This window comes from Pongo abelii, chromosome 2, assembly GCF_028885655.2.
Source record: "Pongo abelii isolate AG06213 chromosome 2, NHGRI_mPonAbe1-v2.0_pri, whole genome shotgun sequence".
NCBI classification, from domain to species: domain Eukaryota; kingdom Metazoa; phylum Chordata; class Mammalia; order Primates; family Hominidae; genus Pongo; species Pongo abelii.
The window spans coordinates 36567857-36590126 of record NC_085928.1 but is presented as its reverse complement, the minus strand read 5'-3'; the positions used below and the strand labels follow the sequence as shown (position 1 = coordinate 36590126).

The 22270-nt window shown below is 41.8% G+C and overlaps 1 protein-coding gene, 1 long non-coding RNA gene and 1 pseudogene across 3 annotated transcripts in view; 2 read left to right on the top strand and 1 right to left on the bottom strand.

Moving 5' to 3' along the window:
* Positions 1-22270, top strand: part of CEP97 (centrosomal protein 97) — a 66683-nt gene that overhangs the window by 1807 nt on the left and 42606 nt on the right. The window lies entirely within an intron of this gene.
* LOC129058491 (uncharacterized) lies at positions 9111-11882 on the bottom strand. Its single transcript, XR_008523623.2, has 3 exons — positions 11801-11882; positions 10532-10707; positions 9111-9297 (listed from the first exon to the last, which is right to left on the bottom strand). It is a non-coding gene; the product is annotated as an uncharacterized LOC129058491 (long non-coding RNA).
* On the top strand, positions 10699-15957 carry LOC100459484 (phosducin-like protein 3; annotated as a pseudogene).

The following is a 22270-nucleotide window of genomic DNA, read 5'->3' as shown; positions in this document are numbered from 1 at the left end:
TGGTTCTGTGGAAGAAATGCAGGAAACTGGACCTTAGGGATTTTGGCTGTATTTCACTCTTTACTGGAGGGCCTTCTTGAGTTGGTATGTCAGGGTTCCTTGTAACACACTCCCATAACAAACAAATTGTGCTAAAATGCTCTTAGAATAGGGAGAAATTTTGCAGAGAGACCTCTAAATGAATTTATATTATACAGTGTCATAAAGTAGAGCTTCTGACACCATCCATAAATTATTGCTGACTTTATCCATGCTTTCTCTTTTATCATAGGCAAAAGGTTCAGCTACACTCTATTCTCTTTTTATTCATTTATGGAGCAATACTGAACCGAACTTGGTGCCCTTTTCAGCCTCTGTCCCTCTGAGAACAGTGTGTTGCTTCCCTTCACAGTTTTGTCACCCATTTGTACATATTTCCCTGCTATATTAGTTTCCTGTAGTTGCTGTAACAAATTACTATGGACTTGGTAACAACACAGATACATATTTTCTCACAGTTCTGGAGGCAGTAAGTTCAAAATCAGTATCACTAGGCTGAAATCAAGGTATCTGTGTGCTCTCTGGATCAAGGATCTAAGGCAGAACGTGTTCCTTGCTCTTCCAATTTCCACTCATCTAAACCACTCTTGAATTCCTAACCCATAGAAACTGTTAGATCATAAATGTGTGTCGTTTTAAACTATGTTTTGGGGAGTAATTTGTTAATATAGAAATAGGTAATATAGGAGGTAAGGAAAAATTAACAATGAGGACTTGGTGAATGGTGGTATCATTTGTCAAGAGTGGATAGGTAAGAGGAAGGGAGTAGGTTTGTCAGGGAAAGGGTTAATTAATTTTTTTTTTTTTTGAGACTTGTTGCCCAGGCTGGAGTACAATGGCATGATCTTGGCTCACCACAACTTTGGCCTCCTGGGTTCAAGTGATTCTGCTGCCTTAGCCTCCCGAGTAGCTGGGATTACAGGCATGTGTCACCACACCCAGCTAATTTTGTATTTTTAGTAGAGATGGGATTTCTCCATGTTGGTCAGGCTGGTCTCGAACTCCTGACCTCAGGTGATCCACCCGCCTCGGCCTCCCAAAGTGCCGGGATTATAGGCATGAACCGCTGCGCTCAGCCTGAAAGGGTTAATTTTGAAAAGGCTGGGTTCAAGATGCTGATAGGGATATTAAGGTACAACTGTGTAGTGGAGAGTTAAACATGTTCAGAAGAGTGTTTGTAATATGATTTATTTTATGTTTTAATTTTTTTTTGAGATAGGGTCTCACCTTGTCTCCCAGGCTGAAGTGCAGTGGATGATCAGGGTTCACTGCAGTCTCTACCTCCTGGGCTCAAGTGATCATCCCACCTCAGCCCCATGAATAGCTGGGACTATAGGTGTTTGCCACCATGGCCAGCTAATTTTTTGTATTTTTAGTGGAGATGGGGTTTCACCATGTTGCCTAGGCAGGTCTTGAACTGGACTCAAGCGAGCAGCCCACCTCAGCCTTCCAAAGTGCCGGGATTACAAGCGTGAGCCACCATGCCCAGCCAAGGATATATTTTAGTAGTAATGAACTTATGGTGACAGAATATGTGGGATAACATCACCTACTGTCACAAGCTGGCTTCTCTGGAAACAGTTACTGAGACTGACTTTGGGGTTCAAGATATTTGCTACAGATCAAGTCTTGTGAAAGGAAGGGGGAGAAAGCAGTGTTAGGCAGAGGAAGAAGTTGCATACGTTATAGGCCCAACTAAAGCTCAGTCAGGCCATATGCGGTGGCTTATGCCCGTAATGCCAGCACTTTGGGAGGCCGAGGCGGGAGGATTGCTTGAGCACAGGAGTTTGAGGCTGAAGTGAGCTATGATCGCGCCACTGCAGTCAATCAATAAACCTCAGTCAACCCTGCCAGGAGCTATGGAACAATTATTGTTTGTTGGAGTGTTCTGTGTTGGGCTAAATGGTGAAGCCTCTTTATACTTCTACCTTACTCAGTCACCACATGGGGGCTGCCCCAGAGAGGTCATGACCTCAAGTGAGGAGGTACTCAGCAGCTGAGCCAGGCCCTACTGATAGCTGGAGGATGCTGCTGCCCAGCTGCCAACTGTGAGGCAGCAAGCCCTTGCGTGAAGGGGGATCTGGATAGTATGTTTCTGTGTCTACCACCCCTAGAAATGGTGCCTAGAGTGAGTCATCACAAAAAGAATCAGGATAGCTGGGTGTAGTGGCAGGTGCCTATAATCCCAGCTACTCAGGAGACTGTAGCAGAAGAATGACTTAAACCAGGGAGTTGGAGGTTGCAGTGAGGTGAGGTCACACAACTGCACTCCAGACTGGGTGACAGTGAGACTCCATCTCAAAAAAAGAAAAAAGAAAAAGGATCAGGAAATGCTAATATTTAAAGGATAGGTGAATGGAGGAAAATAATCAATTGAAGGAGGCTGAGCAGATGAGGTCAAAGAAGATAGAGATCCGTTAACAGTAACCTCATAGAAGTTTATGGAAGCATTTTGACAGTGCTAAAAGCCACATAAAGTTCAAGTAAGACAGTGTCAGAAATGTATAAACATGAATGCCTTTGCAGTGACTTAAGTGTGATTCTGGTGTTTCCTTCTAAAAATACTGCCTTCTCAGGTGTGGGAAGGATTCTGTCTTTTTAGGCTTTACCACCATAGTTCTCTGCAGGCTTGCAATCCTGAATCAGGCTTGACTTCAGAAAGTGCTTTAAAAGGGAGGCTGGGCGCAGTGGCTCATGCCTGTAATCCCAGCACTTTGGGAGGCCGAGGTGGGTGGATCACCTGAGGTCAGGAGTTTAAGACAAGCCTGGCCAACATGGTGAAACCCCATCTCTACTAAAAATACAAAAAAATTAGCCAGGCGTGGTGGCGGGTGCCTGTAATCTCAGCTACTTGGGAAGCTGACGCAGGAGAATCGCTTGAACCCAGGAGGCGGAGGTTGCAGTGAGCCGAGATTGGCCACTGAACTCCAGGCTGGGTGACAAGAGTGAGACTCCATCTCAAAAAAAATAATAATAAAAAAAATCTAAATCTAATCAAGCCTTTATATCTAACTACTACATTAACTTTCCCTGTAGGAAATACAGGGGACAGAGGAACATGTGAAATGACCCCAGAGGGATGCAGTTGGCAAACTCTAGTGTGTGAGAAACAGAATAACTAAATTTTTCCAACAACATGTGAATTGAAAGGAGAGAGAGATATTAAAACATATAGACAAGGGGTGGGTACAGTGGCTCACGCCTGTAATCCCAGCACTTTGGGAGCCTTGGTGGGGGGATCACATGAGGTCAGGAGTTTGAGAGCAGCCTGGCCAACATGGTGAAACCCCATCTCTACTAAAAATAGAAAATTATCCAGGTGTGGTGGCAGGTGCCTGTATCCCAGCTACTTGGGAGGCTGAGGCAGGAGAATCGCTTGAACCTGGAAGGGGGAGGTTTCAGTGAGCCGAGATTGCGCTACTGCACTCCAGCCTGGGGGACAGAGTTAAACTCTGTCTCAAAAAAACAACAAAAGACCGCACCTGTAGACAGGACTAGCTACATAAATAATTTGCAGGGCTCAGTGTAAAATGAAAGCGTGAGGTCCCTTTTTCAAAGATCTAGAAGGCCAGGCGCGGTGGCTCATGCCTGTAATCCCAGCACTTTGGGAGGCTGAGGCAGGCAGGTCATGAGGTCAGGAGTTCGAGACAGCCTGACCAATATGGTGAAACCCCATCTCTACTAAAAATACAAAAATTAGCTGGGTGTGGTAGCAGGCGCCTGTAGTCCCAGCTACTCAGGAGGATGAGGCAGAAGAATTACTTGAACCCAGGAGATGGAGGTTGCAGTGAGCTGAGATCACGCCACTGCACTCCAGCCTCCTCGGTGACAGAGCGAGACTCTGTCTCAAAAAAAAAAAAAAAAAAAAGAAAGAAAAAGGTGCTATTAAAGATACTAAAATATAAGGCACTTTCCTTTATTCTGCAATCTGTCTCTCCACTTTTCATAGTATTTTTTCATTTGTTATTTAACATCATGTTTTGTCAGGTGAGGACATTTACTCAGCCAGTGCAGCACTCACTAGTATCCAGGGGCCACAGGTGATTTGACGCACATACATGGCCCACCAGCTGTTGAGTCCCACCTCCAGCCAGCCACTGAACCAACATGCAGTGCCTTGGCTGGGGGCAGGAAAGTCTAACAAACCATTTCATTCCACTGTCCTCCTGGCCATACCCACAGAGGACAGGTAACCCCCCTTGGATGTGTTTTGTACTTGGATCTGGGGTGGGCATCAAGTCACTTGCAGAATGTATGATGGTGCTGCCAGCTTGGGGTAAGGAGCAGGGCAGCAGTAGTATTGGAGGGGAGGGGAAAGATAGGCCATTGTCAGGGAACTGCAGACTCAGCCTGTGGAGGCAGCTGGGGAAGCAGCAGAAAGCAGGACTGCACATTAGCTGAGACGCCAAGCCCTAGGCACATGCTCTATTATTCTCTTGTACTACTTCACTGATAAAACACAAAAGTAAAGATAGAATTAGACTTTCAAGACAGCAACAGCAGAAAATTAAACCCCAAGTATGGGACCCTCCTTAGTACAGTGCCCTATGCAACTGCACTGGTCACACAACTTGAAGCTGGCTCTGCCTTTAGATTACAAGAAATTTGGGCAGGGTGTGGCAGTTCATGCCTGTAATCCCAGCACTTTGGGAGGACAAGGCCAGAGGATAGCTTGAGGCCAGGAATTTGAGACCAGACTGGTTAACCTAGAGAGACTCTGTTTCTACAAAATCTAAAAAAAAAATTAGTTGGGCATGGTCGTGCATGCCTGTAGTCTCAGCTACTTGGGAGGCTGAGGTGGGAGGATCGCCTGAGCTCAGGAGTTTGAGGCTGCAGTGAGACGTGATTGTACCACTGCACTCCAGCCTGGGTGACAGAGCAAGATCCTGTCTCAGAAAAAAAAAAAAAAAATTTTTTAGTGACTTTGTTAACCAGTTACAATGTATGGATTTCATTTAAGCCCTGCTTAAATAAGCTGGACAGACCTGGGGTAATTAGAGTACTTATTGGATTTTTGTTATTAAGATTTACTATTAATTTTTTAGGTTTTATGATTGTACTGTGGTTATTTTTTAGTTATTTTTTTCAAAGTACATACTAAATATATTTACAGATGAAATAACATGTCTGAGTCGGGCATGATGGCTCACGCTTGTAATGTCAGCACTTTGGGAGGCTGAGGTGGCTGGATCACTTCAGGTCAGGAGTTCGAGACCAGCCTGACCAACATGGTGAATCCCCATCTCTACGAAAAAAATACAAAATCAGCCAGGTGTGTGCATACCTGTAATCCCAGCTACTTGGGAGGCTAGGGCAGGAGAATTGCTTGAACCCAGGAGGTGGAGGTTGCAGTGAGCCGTGATCACGCCATTGTACTCCAGCCTGGGCAACAAGAGAAATTCCGTCTTAAAAAAAAAAAAAAGAAATAACATATCTGAGATTTGCCTTAAAATAATCTGAAGGTGGAGTTAGTGGGTATGATAATTAATATTAGATATCAAATTGATTGGATTGACAGATGCCTAGATGCTGAATCATTGTTTCTAGGTGTGTCTGTGAGGGTGTTTCCAGAGGAGATTGACTTGTGAGTCAGTGGACTGAGAGGGAAAGACTCACCCTGAAGGTGGGCAGGCACCATCCAATCAGCTGGCCCAACTAGGACAAAGCGGGCAGAAGAAGGGGGATACTCAGCTCATACTGCTTTATTTCCCTTGCTCCCTTCTCTAGTGGGAGGCCATCTTTCTTCTACCCTTGCACATCATACTCCAGGTTCTTTGGGTTTTGGACTCTGGAACTTGCACCAGCAGCCTCTCGGGGATTCTCAGGCCTTCAGCCACAGATTGGGGACTACACTTTTGTCTTTCCTAGTTCTAAGGCTTTTGGACTGGAATGAAGCCACCAGCTTTTCTGGTTGTCCAGTTTGTGGACACCCTGTTAGTGAGACTTCTTCACCTTTGTGATTGTGTAAGCCAATTCCCCCTAATAAAATCTATCTATCTATCTATCTATCTATCTATCTATCTATCTATCTATCTATCTATCTATCTCCTATTGGTTCTGTCCCTCTGGAGTACCCTGACTAATGCTGTGTGTAAGTCATTTATGAAAAATGATTCATGGGTAGGGCAGCTCATTCCTGTAATCCCAGTGCTTTGGGAGGCTGAGGTGGGAGAACTGCTTGAAGCCAGGAGTTCAAGACCAGCCTGGGCAACATGGTGAGACCCATCTCTACAAAAAATTTTAAAAATTAGTTGGGCATGGTGGTACACTCATGTAGTCCTAGGCATTTGGGAGGCTGAGGTGGGAGGATTGCTTGAGCCCAAGAACTGCAGGCTGCACTGGAGCTATGATCAAACACTCTAGCCTAGACAACAGAATGAGACCTTGTCTCTAAAAATAAGTAAATAAAGGGCTAGGCATGGTGGCTCACGCCTGTAATCCTAGCACTTTGGGAGGCCAAGGCGGGCAGATCACTTGAGGTTAGGAGTTTGAGACCAGCCTGGCCAACAGGGTGAAACCTTGTCTCTGCTAAAAATACAAAAATTAGCTGGGCATGGTGGCACACGCCTGTAATCCCAGCTACTTGGGAGGCTAAGGCAGGAGAATTGCTTGAACCGGTGGGCAGAGGTTGCAGTGAGCTGAGATCGCACCATTGCACTCCAGCCTGGGCAACAAGAGTGAAACTCTGTCTCAAAAAAAAAAAAGAAAAGAAAGATGGTGGCCATAAGTTGGTAATGGTTGAAGCTGGATATTAGGTACAAGGGTTCATCAAAATAGTCTCTATATTATTATATACTTTTAAATTACTTTTCCATGATAAAAAGTTTCAAACAATTATTATGTATCTTGGGATTAATTTACGTCCCACAATTCAGTCCTGAAAAATAAAGTAAGCACCAATTGTATTACTTTGTAATTAAAAAAATACTTTGCAGGAAAAAAATCCCCATACTTTATACAGGAATGCTTATAGCAGCTGTATTCATAATAGACAAATACAGGGAACAGCTTAGGTGCCCATCAATAGGTGAATATATAGGCAAACTATAATACATATCAATGTACTACTTCTTAACAATAAAGTAGAATGAACTGTTGATTTACACAACATGGATGAGTCTCAGACATTATATTAATTGAAAGACTTACATTAAAAGTACATACCATATGATTTCATATATATCAAGTTCTACATCATGCAAAATAACGTATGGTGGGGGAAAAAATCAGAACACTGGTTGCCTTTATATGGGAGGGGAAGGACTAACCAGAAAGGGGTAGGAGGGAACTTTCCATGTGAATAATAATTTTCTATATCCTTTTTTTTTTTTGAGAAGGAGTTTCGCTCTTGTTGCCTGAGCTGGAGTGCAGTGGCGCAGTCTCGACTCACTGCAACCTCTGCCTCCCAGTTTCAAGCGATTCTCCCACCTCAGCCTCCCAAGTTGCTGGGATAACAGGCGCCCACCACCATGCCCGGTTAATTTTTGTATTTTTAGTAGAGACTGGGTTTCACCATGTTGGCCAGGCTGGTCTCAAACTCCTAGCCTCACGTGATCCACCAGCCTCGGCCTCTCAAAGTGCTGGGATTACAGGTGTGAGCCACTGCGCCCAGCCAGTTTTCTATATCTTGATGAGTTTTGGTTTAATAATACAGTTTGTCAAACTCAGGGGATGCTAATTTAAGATTTGAAAATTTCAGTGTATGTAAATTTTACTTCAGCAGAAAGGAAACTAAATAAATATTGAACACCAGTTAATGAAATACATGTGGAAGTATTTAGGGAGAGATGTACTTGTCCACTAAAAAACATTGTGGGCCCGGTGCGGTGCCTCACACTTCTAATCTCAGCAGTTTGGGAGGCTGAGGTGGGCGGATGGCTTGAGTCCAGGAGTTGGAGACCAGCCTGAGAAACATGATGAAACCTTATCTCTACAAAAAATACAAAAATTAGCCAGGTGTGGTGATGCATACCTATAGTCCCAGCTACTTGGGAGGCTGAGGTGGGAGGATGGCTTGAGCCCAGAAGAGGAGGTTGCAGTGAGTCAAGATTGCAAGATCGTGCCACTGCACTCTAGCCTGGGCGACAGAGCCAGACCCTGTGTCAAAAAAAAAAAAAAAACAACCCATAACAGACTGATGGATCAATAGAGGGATACTAAAATTAGCTGAGTGTGGGCTGGGTGCGGTGGCTCGTGCCTGTAATCCCAGCACTTTGGGAGGCCAAGGCAGGCAGATCACGAGGTCAGGAGATCAAGACCATCCTGGCTAACACGGTGAAACCCCCATCTCTACTAAAAATACAAAAAATTAGCCGGTCGTGGTGGTGTGTGCCTGTAGTCCCAACTACTCTGGAGGCTGAGGCAGGAGAATGGCGTGAACCCGGGAGGCCGAGCTTGCAGAGCTGAGATCGCGCCACTGCACTCCAGCCTGGGCAACAGAGCGAGACTCCGTCTCAAAAAAAAAAAAAAAAAAAAAAAAAAAATTAGCTGGGTGTGATGATGTGCTCCCTGTAGTCCTAGCTACTTAGGAGCCTGATTTGGGAGGATCACTTGAGCCCAGGAGGCAGAAGTTGCAGTGAGCCTTAATCACGCCACAGCACTCCAGCCTAGGTGATAGAGCCAGACCCTGTCTCCCCGATTGCCCCCAAAAAATAGAATCAAAGTGTAGGTAAATGAATGTTCATTGCACAATTATTTGAATTTTTATGTACGTTTGAAATTTTTCCTATTATTTAGGGAAAATAAAGGGAGACATCTTCTGGAAGAAATTGGTATTACTGATTGGCTCAGAAAGGCAAGCGCAAGAAAACATTTTTTTTTTTTTTGGTTTGTTTTTGTTGTTGTTTTGAGACAGCGTCTCCCTCTGTTGCCCGGGCTGGAGTGCAGTGGAGAGATCACAGGTCACTGCAGCCTCAAATTGTTGGGCTCAAGTGATCCTCCCACCTCAGCCTCTCAAGTAGCTGGGACTACAGGCATGTACCTGGCTAATTATTTTTATTTTTTGTAGAGGTGAGGGTTTAGCTTTGTTGCTCAGGCTGGTTTCGAACTCCTGGGTTCAAGTGATCCTCCCACCTCAGCCTCCCAGTGTTGGGATTACAGATGTGAGCCACTGTGCCTGGCCAAAATATGGTTTAAAAATATGATTTGGTATGGAATGATTGGTTATTTTTTACATACCCCATTGGTTCTTTCTCCCATGCCCAAGCTGAAAGTCTTCCTTCTCTTCCACTGTCTAACTTCTTACTTAGATTTTACTTTCTGAAGAATAAGAATCAGAAAACTTTTTCTGTAAAGGGCCAGAGGGTAAATATTTTAGGCTCTATGGGCTAAGGGGCAAAATTGAAGATATTATGTAGATACTTGTAGAAAAACAGGGAAAACTAATTTCCACAACATTTTCACTGATGAAATTCAGAATATAATAATATTGAGTATAAGTTTTTGTAAATCAGGTATGCTGATTTACAAAGAAATTCTTTTTGTGGGGAGATGGAGAATAACATTTTTCTTAATTAGGTTTCAAAGTTCTTATTCCCTATCAAAATATATTGCAAATGTTCATCTGTCAATCATGATCTGTAATGAAATTTTACAGATTTTATCTTTGAAAAATATATTTTCATACATATAGGCACTGCCCAATATGATGTCAATCCAAGGGCATATGATTTAAATTAAGTATATTATGTTCTTGGAAAACAATTACAGAAACACATTATTCTCTTCATATCTGCCTTTTAGCATGTCAGATGAATCATTTCTAACTGATGGTTAGGTGGAAGCTCTTCAATTGCACGGTTAAATGGATTTTGAAATATGGAAATTTCCTTTATATTTGCAGAGATCCGTAAAACACCACTAAAACTGTAGTTTGAGCTTGAAAAATATAACCACTGCAAACTTGTGTGAGGATAGAGAGCTTGCTTTTCGTTTTAACTTGTGACTCAAATAATGTTAGTTGTCAAAATGACTTCATCACAATAAGTTTTGCATGTCAGTACTGTTTTGCTTTGTAATTTATGTTGACTTTATTAGGATGCATCATCAAATGATCAAAATTAGCAAACTAGCAAAAATGAATTTCAAAGCCATTCAGTCAGTGGTGTAAAATAAATAAAATCCTGAGCCCTCTGCCAACTGCATGAATGTACCCTCATGGCCAAGGTGACCCCAGAAAAACCTTTAAAACAGAGTTCCTGATCATAACAGGACAGGAGGTCAGACATGCCTCATTAAACTCCCTCCCTTTTGAAGTTTAGACACAACAACTGGCCAGTATTGATGTTAAAGAAGAGACTGACAGAATGGACTTTTCGTGGCAAAAAGGTATCAAATGATAAGACCCAAGGCCATGCCAGGTAAGGGTTAAGTCATATACCCCTACACTTAAAGAATAAACTGTGTTCTAACTGCCCCAGGGTTTTTCTTTTTCTCTAACAGCTAAACCATCACTGGCCTAGAGCTAAGCAATATTAAAACAACTGTAGCTCACCATCAGACACTGAATAACTGATCCCTGTTCCACCAGCTTTGATTGGATAAGAGACTGATTTCAGTAACTTTCTCCTGATAAGAAGACCGCCAACCATGGACTGATTCTGGCAGGCTTGCAGTGGCTGCACACTTGCATGACTTCGTGTCTTGAAAAGAGCTTTTGACGTATAGGACCTAATTATAATACATTTAAGTATTAAATATCCACTCCAAAGTGAACATCGGTCATATGTTACATGCATGTTTGTTCAATACCTATGTGTCGGGATCACCTTTATGAATATTCAGTTTCTCCAGTAACCTGTTGAATGTGTATGTTTAACCAAACTGTTCAGCATAAAGCTCCTACCCCAACCACTCCTCCTTTGAAGTGCCCGTCTCTAGTCTCTCTGGAGGCTCTCCTTCTCAGCCTATGGGATGGACACCTTGCAGGCTGTAAACCTTTTTTTTTTTTTTTTTTTTTTTTTTTTGAGACGGAGTTTTGTTCTTGTCGCCCGGACTGCAGTGCAATGGCACAATCTCAACTCACTGCAACCTCCTCTTCCCAGTTTCAAGCGATTCTCCTGCCTCAGCCTCCCAAGTAGCTGGGATTACAGGCGCCTGCCACCATGCTCGGCTAATTTTTTTTTTTTTTTAATTTTTAGTAGAGAAGGGATTTCATCATGTTGGCCAGGCTGGTCTCAAACTCCTGACCTCAGATGATCTGCCCGCTTTGGCCTCCCAAAGTGCTGGGATTACAGGCGTGAGCCATCACACCTGGCTGGCTGTAAGCCTTTATAAGACATAAAATCTTCTTTCTAAATTTATAGGTCTCATGATTTGTAAAGGTAACAGTGGTTAAGAGAAATTCTTCTCATTTAGAAAAATTTCAATCTTGGCTCTAAAAAAAATCACAATAAAATGTTATCACTGCTAAGTCATCAAATGCTATGTGGCAGGGCAAGGTAGGATATTCTGCTATTTTGACTAAAAATTCATGGACTAACAACAGTTAAGTCCATGAGGATGAATGAATTTTATCATTGATACTGCAGATTCAATAATACCTGTACATGGTAAGTTCAAATGTTTTCCACAAACTCTCTGTTTTTTAATAATCAAATGATGTCCTAACCATAGGATTTAAACACCTTATATTTCATAAGCATTGTAAATCTGTCAAACTAAGCCTTTCTCGTTTTATATCATCAGTTGCAATAGAGCAAAGAGATTCTACTTCAGGTGTACTTAATTAGTGTTTTTTCACCTTCTTTAAAAATATTCTCACCTGTTTCATGCAGCTGTTTCTGGAGCTAATTCTTCAGTCCATTCAATCATTGACTCGTTGAATACATAGGAACAAATGAGCAACATCAATAACACCTGTCAATTCAGTACAAGCTAAGGAAAACCATTCAAAATCACTTGACTTGCTTTTTTTTTTTTTTTTTTTTTTTTTTAAGAGATGGGATCTCCTGTGTTGCCTAGGCTGGATTTGAACTCCTGGGCTGACTCAGTTCCCTGAGTAGCTAGGACTACAGGCATAGGCCACCTCATGTGGCTAACTTGCCTTGTTTTATTATCGATGTTGTTTCCTGTGTCCTTAACACTTTAAGCAGCTGTTCTCACCTAAAGGCTAATGGTTTTAAGTAAGTTTCTTTTTCTTTTTTTAATTTAAAAATTAAAAAAAATTTTAATTAACTTTTTTTAAATTTAAAAAAATTTATTCTTTTTAATAGACAGGGTCTTGCTATGCTGTCCAGGCTGGTCTTGAACTCCTGGTATCAAGTGATCCTCCTGCCTTGGCCTCCCAAAGTGCTGGGATTACAGGCGTGAGTCACTGCACCTAGCCAAGTTTATTTTTTCTGTATACATTTCTTCAGCCACTTCAATCAAACATTTAATTAACATGCTGTAATGAGTGACTTTTCTTACTAGGCTAACAAATGAGGCACTTGGAAACTTACTTTAGTTGCAGCCTCACTTTCATTTTTTTGTGAGGAAATTCTGTGTTGACATACTCTTTAATTTCTTTTTACCTTTTCTGACTGATTTTCTGTAATTTGGGAATATTATGATGACTGCTTATTCTAATAATATTAACATATAGCATTCTTTTAGCACATAAATAGTTTCATTTGCATAGTAAGCACTAGGCTTTGCCATCGAATTTGATAAAATAATCCATGCTTCATGGTACCTTAGAGATGGGATATTTTAAGTCCAATTCTCTCTCTCTCTCTCTCATTTTTTTCTTTTTAGAGACAAGGCCTGGAGTTACCCATGCTGGAGTGCAGTGGTGTGACTGTAGCTCCCTGCAGCCTCGAACTCCTGGCCTCAATTGAGCCTGCCACCTTACCTTCTGAGTAACTGGGACTACAGTGTGTGTCACCACACCTATCTTTTTTTTTTTTTTTTTGACATGAGGGGTATATGCTGGTAATAAAAATAAAATTTTGGGATATGGCAATATGCATGCTACTCAAAATGCTGCTAAGTTACAAAGTGTAACTATGATTTGTAATGGATAGCAGCAGTGACAAGTGATGAGAATGGTCTCTTGTCATGACTACTCTGTTATAGTGTAAAAGCAGCCATAGACAGTAGATAAATGAATAAGTATGGCTGTATTCCAATAAAGTTTTACTCATGGACACTGAAATATGAATTTCATATAATTTTGTGTGTCACAAAATATTAAATTTTTTTTCTAGCCATTAAAAATGTACAAAGCATAATTAGCTGTGGACTGTACAAAAGCAGGAAGCAGGCTGGACATGGCTTTTGGACCATAGTTGGCTAACCCCTGCTAGAGAACATCTATACATAGCAGCCTTTTGAGTAGTTTTGTTCATTTGAGGTCATGAAAAGGAATTAGTATTGGCAGGGTGCGGTGGCTCACACCTGTAATCCCAGCACTTTGGGAGGCAAAGGCGGGCAGATCACCTGAGGTCAGGAGGTTGAGACCAGCCTGACCAACATGGTGAAACCCCGTCTCTACAAAAAATTAGCCGGGTATGGTGGCGCATGTCTGTAATCCCAGCTACTGGGGAGGCTGAGGCAGGAGAATAGCTTGAACCCAGGAGGCGGAGGTTGCAGTGAGCCAAGATTGTGCATTGCACTCCAGCCTGAGCAACAGGAGCGAAACTCTGTCTCAAAAAAAAAAAAAAAAAAAAGGCAGCACAGCTGGCTTGAGCAACTGAACTGGAAACAAGATGCAGGACCTCAACGCAGACACTGAGTGGAATGACATCTTACGCAAAAAGGGTATCTTACCCCCCAAGGAAAGTCTGAAAGAATTGGAAGAGGAGACAGAAGAGGAGCAGCGCCTCCTCCAGCAGTCAGTGGTGAAAACATGTGAAGATATGACTTTGGAAGAGCTGGAGGATCATGAAGACAAGTTTAATGAGGAGGATGAATGTGCTATTGAAATGTACAAACGGCAGAGACTGGCTGAGTGGAAAGCAACTAAACTGAAGAATAAATTTTGAGAAGTTTTGGAGATCTCAGGGAAGGATTATGTTCAAGAAGTTACCAAAGTTGGTGAGGGCTTGTGGGTCATCTTGCACCTTTACAAACAAGGAATTCCCCTCTGTGCCCTGATAAATCAGCACCTCAGGGGACTTGCCAAGAAGTTTCCTGATGTCAAATTTATCAAAGCCATTTCAACAACCTGCATACCCAATTATCCTGATAGGAATCTGCCCACGATATTTGTTTACCTGGAAGGAGATATCAAGGCTCAGTTTATTGGTCCTCTGGTGTTTGGTGGCATGAACCTGACAAGAGATGAGTTGGAATGGAAACGTCTGAATCAGGAACAATTATTATGGACCTGGAGGAAAACCCTAAGAAGCCGATTGAAGATGTGTTGCTGTCCTCAGTGCGGCGCTCTGTCCTCATGAGGAGGGACAGTGATTCCGAGGGTGACTGAGGCTACAGCTGCTATCACATGCTGAACTTTCTTGTGACAAATTGTCTGGATTTTTTAAAAAAGGAAAAAGCAAGAATGAATCCTTCTGGTTTTTAGTTTTGTATAAATTATGTTTCAAATCTTTACATTTTGGAAATAATCATTGCTGGAAATTCTGTTAAATATTTTGGAACTCTTTTTTTTAAATTATAGTATTTCCTCTAAAAAAATTTAAAAAAAAAAGAAAAGGAATTAGTATTTTAAAAGAGATTATTCATATTCCTTCTGTGCTGTAGGTTTTGTATTGTAGTTAAATACAAAACTCAGTGATTTCAAAGTTTTAAAAGTCCAATTTCTAAAGATAAAAACACATTTGCATTTCTCAGCATACTCAGCATATCAATATACATTACATGTTTCTGTGTTTGATATTATCTTCTCTTCACTGGAAAGGTAAAATTTTTTTCGTTTTGTTTTAAGACGGAGTCTCGCTCTGTTGCCTAGGCTGGAGTGCAGTTGCGCGATCTCGACTCACTGCAACCTTCGCCTCCCGGGTTCAAGTGATTCTCCTGCCTCAGCCTCCCGAGTAGCTGGGATTACAGGCGTGTGCCACCACACCCGGCTGATTTTTGTATTTTTTAGTAGAGACAGGGTTTCATCACGTTGGCCAGGCTGGTCTCGAACTCCTGACCTCAGGTGATCCACCCACCTCGGCCTCCCAAAGTGCTGGGATTACAGGCATGAGCCACTGCGCCCAGCCAGAATTGGCTAACATTATTATGGAGGTTGGCAAATTCAAAAACTTCAGGGTGGACCAGCAGGCTAGAGACCCAGACAAGAGCCAATGCTGTGATTCAAATCTGAAAGGCTGTCTGTTGCAGAATTCCTTTTGGCTCAGGAGAAGTCAGTCTTCTACTCAGTTCAACTGATTGGTTGAGGCACACTCACATTATTGCAAGACCACCTTCACAGAGACATTCAGAATAACGTTTGACCTCATATATGGGCACTGTGGCCCCGCCAAGTTCACCCATAAATTTACCTCCTCATTAAAAAAAAAAAAAAGGGCCGGGCTAGCGGTGGCTCATGCCTGTAATCCCAGTACTTTGGGAGGCCAAGGTGGGTGGATCACCTAAGATTGGGAGTTCGAAACCAGCCTGACCAACATGGAGAAACCACATCTCTACTAAAAGTAGAAAATTAGCCGGGAGTGGTGGTGCATGCCTGTAATCCCAGCTACTTGGGAAGCTGGGGCAGGATAATCACTTGAACCCGGGAGGCAGAGGTTGCAGTGAGCGAGATCACACCGTTACACACCAGCCTGGCAACAGGGCAACAAGAGCGAAACTCCGTCTCAAAAAAAAAAAAAGAAAAAAAGAAAAAAAATCGCCCAAGCGTGATAGCTCACACTTCTAATCCCAGCACTTTTGGAGACTGAGGCAGGAGGATTGCTTGAGGCCAGGAGTTCAAGACCAGCCTGGGCAACATAGTGAGACCGTGTTTCCATAAAAATAATAAAAAATGAAAACAATCTTAATTAAAAAAAGGAGTCAAGTCAAAGGTGGGAGGAAAGAGCAAAACTACCACTCTTAAAATGTTCTGAAGCTTCTAAGCACTAGAAATCTTCCAGGTAGAAATTAAAGTTAGAATTTAAAAAATACATTGTTCTGTAAAAAATAAAGAACTTATTCACTTAATTTTCTTTTTTGCTTTTCTTTTCTGTTTTTTTGAGACGGAGTTTCGTTCTGTTGCCCAGGCTGGAGTGCAATGGCGAAATCTTGGCTCACTCCCCTCCCACACCCCGCGCCGGGTTCAAGCGATTCTCCTGTCTCAGCCTCCCAAATAGCTGTGATTTTATTTTATTGAGGGAGGGTCTTGCTCTGTTGCCCAGGCTGGAGTGCAGTGGCCTGATTTCGGCTCACTGCAGCCTCAACGTCCTGGGCTCAAGCAATCCTCCCACCTGCCTCCTGAGTGGCTGGGGCTACAGGCACACACCACCATGCCCAGCTAGTTTTTGTATTTTTACTAGAGATGGAGTTTTGCCATGTTGCCCAGGCTTGCATTCTTATTTTTAGGTAAGTCTTTGAAATCCAGTGTGTATTTTACACTTATAGCACATCTCATTTAGGACTAGCCGCATTTCCAATGCTCAGTAGCCAAATGTGGATATTAGCTACCATATTAGACAATGCATCTCTAAGGGATGAGATTATCAAAACTTTCACTTTGTATTTTACATATTATTTTGTTTTCCTGAATGTTAAAAAAACATATATTGCTCATACAATCAGAAACCATAATAAAATAAACAGTAAATTGCTCTGAAGTCAGAAAGAATTATGCTTTTGAGTAGGTGTTATACAATAGTAAAAACCAAACAGTAGAAAAGGTTATATACTGACAGTTTTATGTGTGTTCTCTGTGCACTTGTCTAGAAGATGGGCCACAATTTTTGTAGATTATGGTCTTTCAGAAGTGGTCAGTAAACCAAAAAGAAATTTAAAACCAAAGTCAAAGAATTTCAACAAAATTCCACAGTATTTAGACAGAGAGTTAATTACTTTGCCATGTTATAATGAGGTTCTATCCAGGCTTCTTGCCAGGAATTAGTGCTAGACAAATAGGAAGCTCTTTGAGGGAGAGAAAAACAACACAGGTTGGGGGACCAGTGAATAAATGCTTCCATTACCCCTCTAGAGGTAAACTACCAACCTATCATCGCTGAAACCAATGAGATTTCAGGAGGATGGATAGAACATTTTTTAAATTTTGAGACAGGATCTCCGTCACCGAGGCTGAACTGCAATGGCATGATCACAGCTCATTGCAGCCTCAAACTCTGGCCTGAGCAATCCTCCCACCACAGCCTCCCCAGTAGCTGGGCCCACAGGCTCATGCCACCATACTCGGCTAATTCATTTTAATATTTGCAGAGACAGGATCTCTCTATATTGCCCAGGCTGGTCTTGAATTCCTGGGCTTAAGCGATCCCCTGCCTTGGCCTCCCAAACTGCTGGAATTATAGGCATGGGCGACTGCATCCCGCCTAGTCAGAACATGCTTAAAGCAGGAGTCTTAAATAGAATGTAATGTCAGCTGGGCACAGTGGCTCACGCCTGTAATGCTAGCACCTTGAGAGGCCAAGGCGGGCAGATCACTTGAGGCTAGGAATTGGAGACCAGCCTGGCCAACATGGTGAAGCCCCATTTCTACTGAAAATACAAAAAAATAGCTGGGAGTGGTGGCTCGCACCTGTAGTCCCAGCTACTTTGGAGGCTGAAAGGAGGATCGCTTGAGCCTGGGAAGCGGAGGTTGCAGTGAGCCGAGATTGCACCACTGCACTCCAGCCTGGGCGACAGAGGGAGACTGTCTCAAAAAAAAAAAAAAAAAAAAAAAGCAATGTCAGGGCCAGAAAAATGAAGAATTAACCAACTTGAGATTCTAAAATATTCATTTTATTTTCCCCCCTGTATATCAGCTAAATATGAGGAAAAAAAGAGGTGGAAGTATAAATTAATTTCAAGAATATTTTTCAGGTTATTTAGGTAAACTAAATAAATAATAAAGTAAATAAACCAGAAGAAGTTGTGTTTTGTTTAAAAGAGTGGTAAAGAAATCCTTGACGTTTCTATTTCATCTCTTTTGAAGTTTTTCTGAAAGGCAGTAGAACTTTTATAAAAATGATTCATTATATTCTCAATTGAAAATTTAGGGGCTGGGCGCAGTGGCTCATGCCTGTAATCCCAGCACTTTGGGAGGCTGAGGCGGGCGGATAACTTGAGGTCAGGAGTTAGAGACCAGCCTGGCCAACATGGTGAAACCCCATCTCTACTAAAAATACAAAAATTAGCTGGCTGTGGTGGCGCACAGCCTGTAATCCCAGCTACTCAGGAGGCTGAGGCAAGAGAATGGCTTGAACCTGGGGGGTGGGGACAGAGGTTGCAGTGAGCCGAGATTGCGCCATTGTACTCTAGCCTGGGCAACAAGAGTAAAACTGCATCACAAAAAAAAAAAAAGAAAAAAATTAAAAGAATGCAAAATATCTCATTATTTTTTATATTGTTTATATGTTGAAATGCTAATATGAATAAATAAAATATATTTTGTCTTTTTAAAATATGGCTATTAGCTAACTTAAAATTTCCTATGAGGTATACCTATTTCTATTGAACAGTGCCACCTTAGCAACAATTTAAAAATCAGTACCTTTTGCCGGGCGCAGTGGCTCACGCCTGTAATCCCAGCACTTTGGGAGGCTGAGGCGGGAGGATCACCTGAGGTTGGGAGTTCAAGACCAGCCTGACCAACGTGGTGAAACCCCATCTCTACTGAAAATACAAAATTAGTCGGGCGTATTGTCATATGCCTGTAATCCCAGCTACTTGCGAGGTGGAGGCAGGAGAATCATTTGAACCTGGGAGGCAGAGGTTGTGGTGAGCCGAGATCACGCCATTGCACTCCAGCCTGGGCAACAAGACCAAAACTCTGTCTCAACAATGACAACAGCAACAAAAAATCAGTACCTTTTATTGAGTATTTACCACATGTTAGGCACTACTTGGATTTCTAACATGATTTAATTGATTAGATTATCACAATAGTGATATGGGTTGGGAATTATTAATATTACCATTTTTCACAGGGCAGACCACAGAGTTTAAATTACAAGTCAAGATTATGCTGCTGGCAAATAACAATAATGGGATTCTTCCATGGTCTAGCTTTGGAGCCTGGTGCTCCCTTCAGCATGCTAAACAGGCTCTGTGTCTGGGGTCTCCATGGTTCAGACTTTGTTAAATTTTTTCACACTTTACTGACATATAATTTTTTTAAAAAACTAGAATCATAGTATACTTTTGTATTGCAATTTGCTGGAAAATTAAAAAAGACAAAAAACCTAACACCTTGGTTATCTTCCCATTAACCAGGTGTGCTAGTTGGTACCCAGCAAAACAACACCACCATTCCCATTCTGACTCAATAAACATAACTGTTCACAAGCATTTCTTATATTGTGGTTTCTTTCCATTGTCATGGATTTTGGGCTCTAGTTTCTCTGGGGCCTTTTGTTAGCCATAGACACTGCAGTGATAATTTTTTGTCTGCTGCCATTATGAAAAACTGATTTTAAAAAATTATTATTATTTTTAGAGATAAGGTCTTGCTACTTCTAGTACCATCCAGTTTTTCCTAATCATTTGCAGGACAAGAATGAAGATGAGATTTAATCTATAATCGGAGAAGCAGAAGTTGTAGCTTCATGCTATGTGATTCAGGCCACATAGCCATATTCCTCTCAAGGCTGAAAATATTTTAAATTTCCAACGGCTTTAAGTTTAAATTATTTAATTTCACACTATGTTGTGCAGGTCATAGTGCAAGGGCTATTCACAGGCATGATCATAGGGCTCTACAGCCTCAAACTCCTGGGCTCAGGTGTTCTTCTTGATTCAGGCTCCACAGGAGCTGGGACTATGGTTGCATGCCACTGCACCCGGCTTGCAAAACTGATTTTTATTTTATTTTCTTTTAAACTGTAGTATTTTGAATAGGCAAAACATTCATATGATTTAAAAATATGTAAATATATTCAGTGAAAAATTTCTCCCCAGCTCTGTTCCTCATCAGTCCCTCTGTCCTGTTTCCATTTCACCCTTCCCTTAGGCAACTACAGTTAATAGTTTCTTGTGGCTCCTTCCAGAATTCTTTCTAAACACAAATATGAATATATACATGTCTATGAACATATTCATTAAGGCTGTAATTACGAAAATACAATGTGCATTTGGCCAGGTGTGGTGGCTCACACCTGTAATCCTAGCACTTTGAGAGGCTGAGGCAGGAGGATTGCTTGAGCCCAGGAGTTTGAGAATGGCCTGGGCAACATAGTGAGACCCCATGTCTATTAAAAAGTTAAGAAATTAAAAAAAATGCAGCTAATAATATTTTTAAATCAGTCACTTGGAAAGTTTATTTCTTTTGTTTTTTGTTTGTTTTTGAGACGGAGTCTCGCTCTGTTACCCGGGCTGGAGTGCAGTGGCAGGATCTCAGCTCACTGCAACCTGCCTCTCGGGGTCAAGCGATTCTCCTGCTTCAGCCTCCTGAGTAGCTGGGATTACAGGCGCCTACCACCATGCCCGGCTGATTTTTGTATTTTTCGTAGAGACAGCATTTCACCATGTTGGCCAGGCTAGTCTCAAACTTCTGAACTCAGGTGATCCATCCACCTCGGTCTTCCGAAGTGTTGGGATTACAGGCATGAGCCACTGTGCCTCACCGAAAAGTTTAATATGTAGTTGAACATAGATTCAAAATTATGGCTGGGCATGGGGTGGCTCATGCCTGTAATCCCAGCTAATCAAGAGGCTGAGGCTGGAGAATTGCTTGAACCCAGGAGCCGGAGGTTGCGGTAAGCTGAGATCACGCCACTGTACTCCAGTCTGGGTGACAGTGAGACCCTGTCTCAACAAAACAAAACAAAACAAAAACAAACGTTACCCGGGCATGGTGGTGGGCATCTGTAGGCAGAGGTTGCAGTGAGCTGAGATTGCGCCACTGCACTCCAGCCTGGGCTATGGAGCAAGACTCCATCTCAAAAAACAAACAAACAAAACCAAAATTCTGTCTGTCCTTCTTTTTAGGTTGCTGGAAATTAACAAGATAAATATAAATGCAAATAAAAATATAAGACACCAGTTGAATTTGAATTTTGGATAAACAACACTTTTTTATGTATAGCTATGTCCTAAATATTGTATGTAAGTATTGCATAAGTTGTATATTGCAACATGAATACTTGGGACATACTTATACTAAAACATTATTCATTGTTATCTGAAATTCAAGTTTAACTGGGTGTCCTATATTGTTTCCAACAACTGTAACATAACCTCTTGGCATCTACTTGTAGAGATTTTGTGAAATTTAGAGCCAATATATGTAAACTAGTTATCACAAAGCCTACCACATAGCAGGAGATAAATAATAATAATAGTAATAATAATAATAACTGAGGAAAGTTAATCTCATTTGAGGCATCTGGATAACCTGTGAATATTGTCAATCTCTCTTTCCATGCCATAGGTCATAGATAAGGAAGCAGGACCGGAAGAGTCTACACATGAATATTAATCAAGGAAGGAGATATTTATAATTTTATGCACCTAAACTTGTGCATGAAGATTTTTTATTGTTAAACCAGGCATGGTGGCCGCCTATAATCCCAGCACTTTGGGAGGCCAAGGCAGGAGGATTGCGACATGGTGAGATCTCTGTCTACAAAAAAAAAACAAAATTAGCCAGGTATGGTGGTGTGCACCTGTAGTCTCAGCTGCTCAGAAGGCTGAAGTGGGAGGATTGTTTAAGCCCAGGAGGTCGAGGCTGCAGTGAGCCAGGACTGCACCACTGCACTCGAGTCTGGGCAACAAAGCAAGACCCTGTGTCAAAAAAAAAAAAAAGATGTTTTTATTGTTAAAATATTCGTATATTTTCCAAATCTTTACAGTGTCAAAATTCTTTACATTAGTAACTTCTTCATTTTAAAACTTGAATGAAAACTTCAAAGTTATATTTACTTCTTTCAAATATGATTTCAATCCTAGTTAGAAAACCACCTTCATTTTCTCAAGGTAAATTGCACCATCCACAAATGTTCTAGTTTCTTGTCTACCTAGTCTCTTAACTTCGTGTTATCTAAACTTGTTTATAATACTCTCCTGAAACCAGTGTTGAAGGTTACCAGGCACTATTACGACAATCTCCTTCCTGCCTTCTTCCTTTCAATTCATCCTTGGTATGAGTTTAACCTTTCTACAACACAAGTATCATTATATCAATCCCTCACTC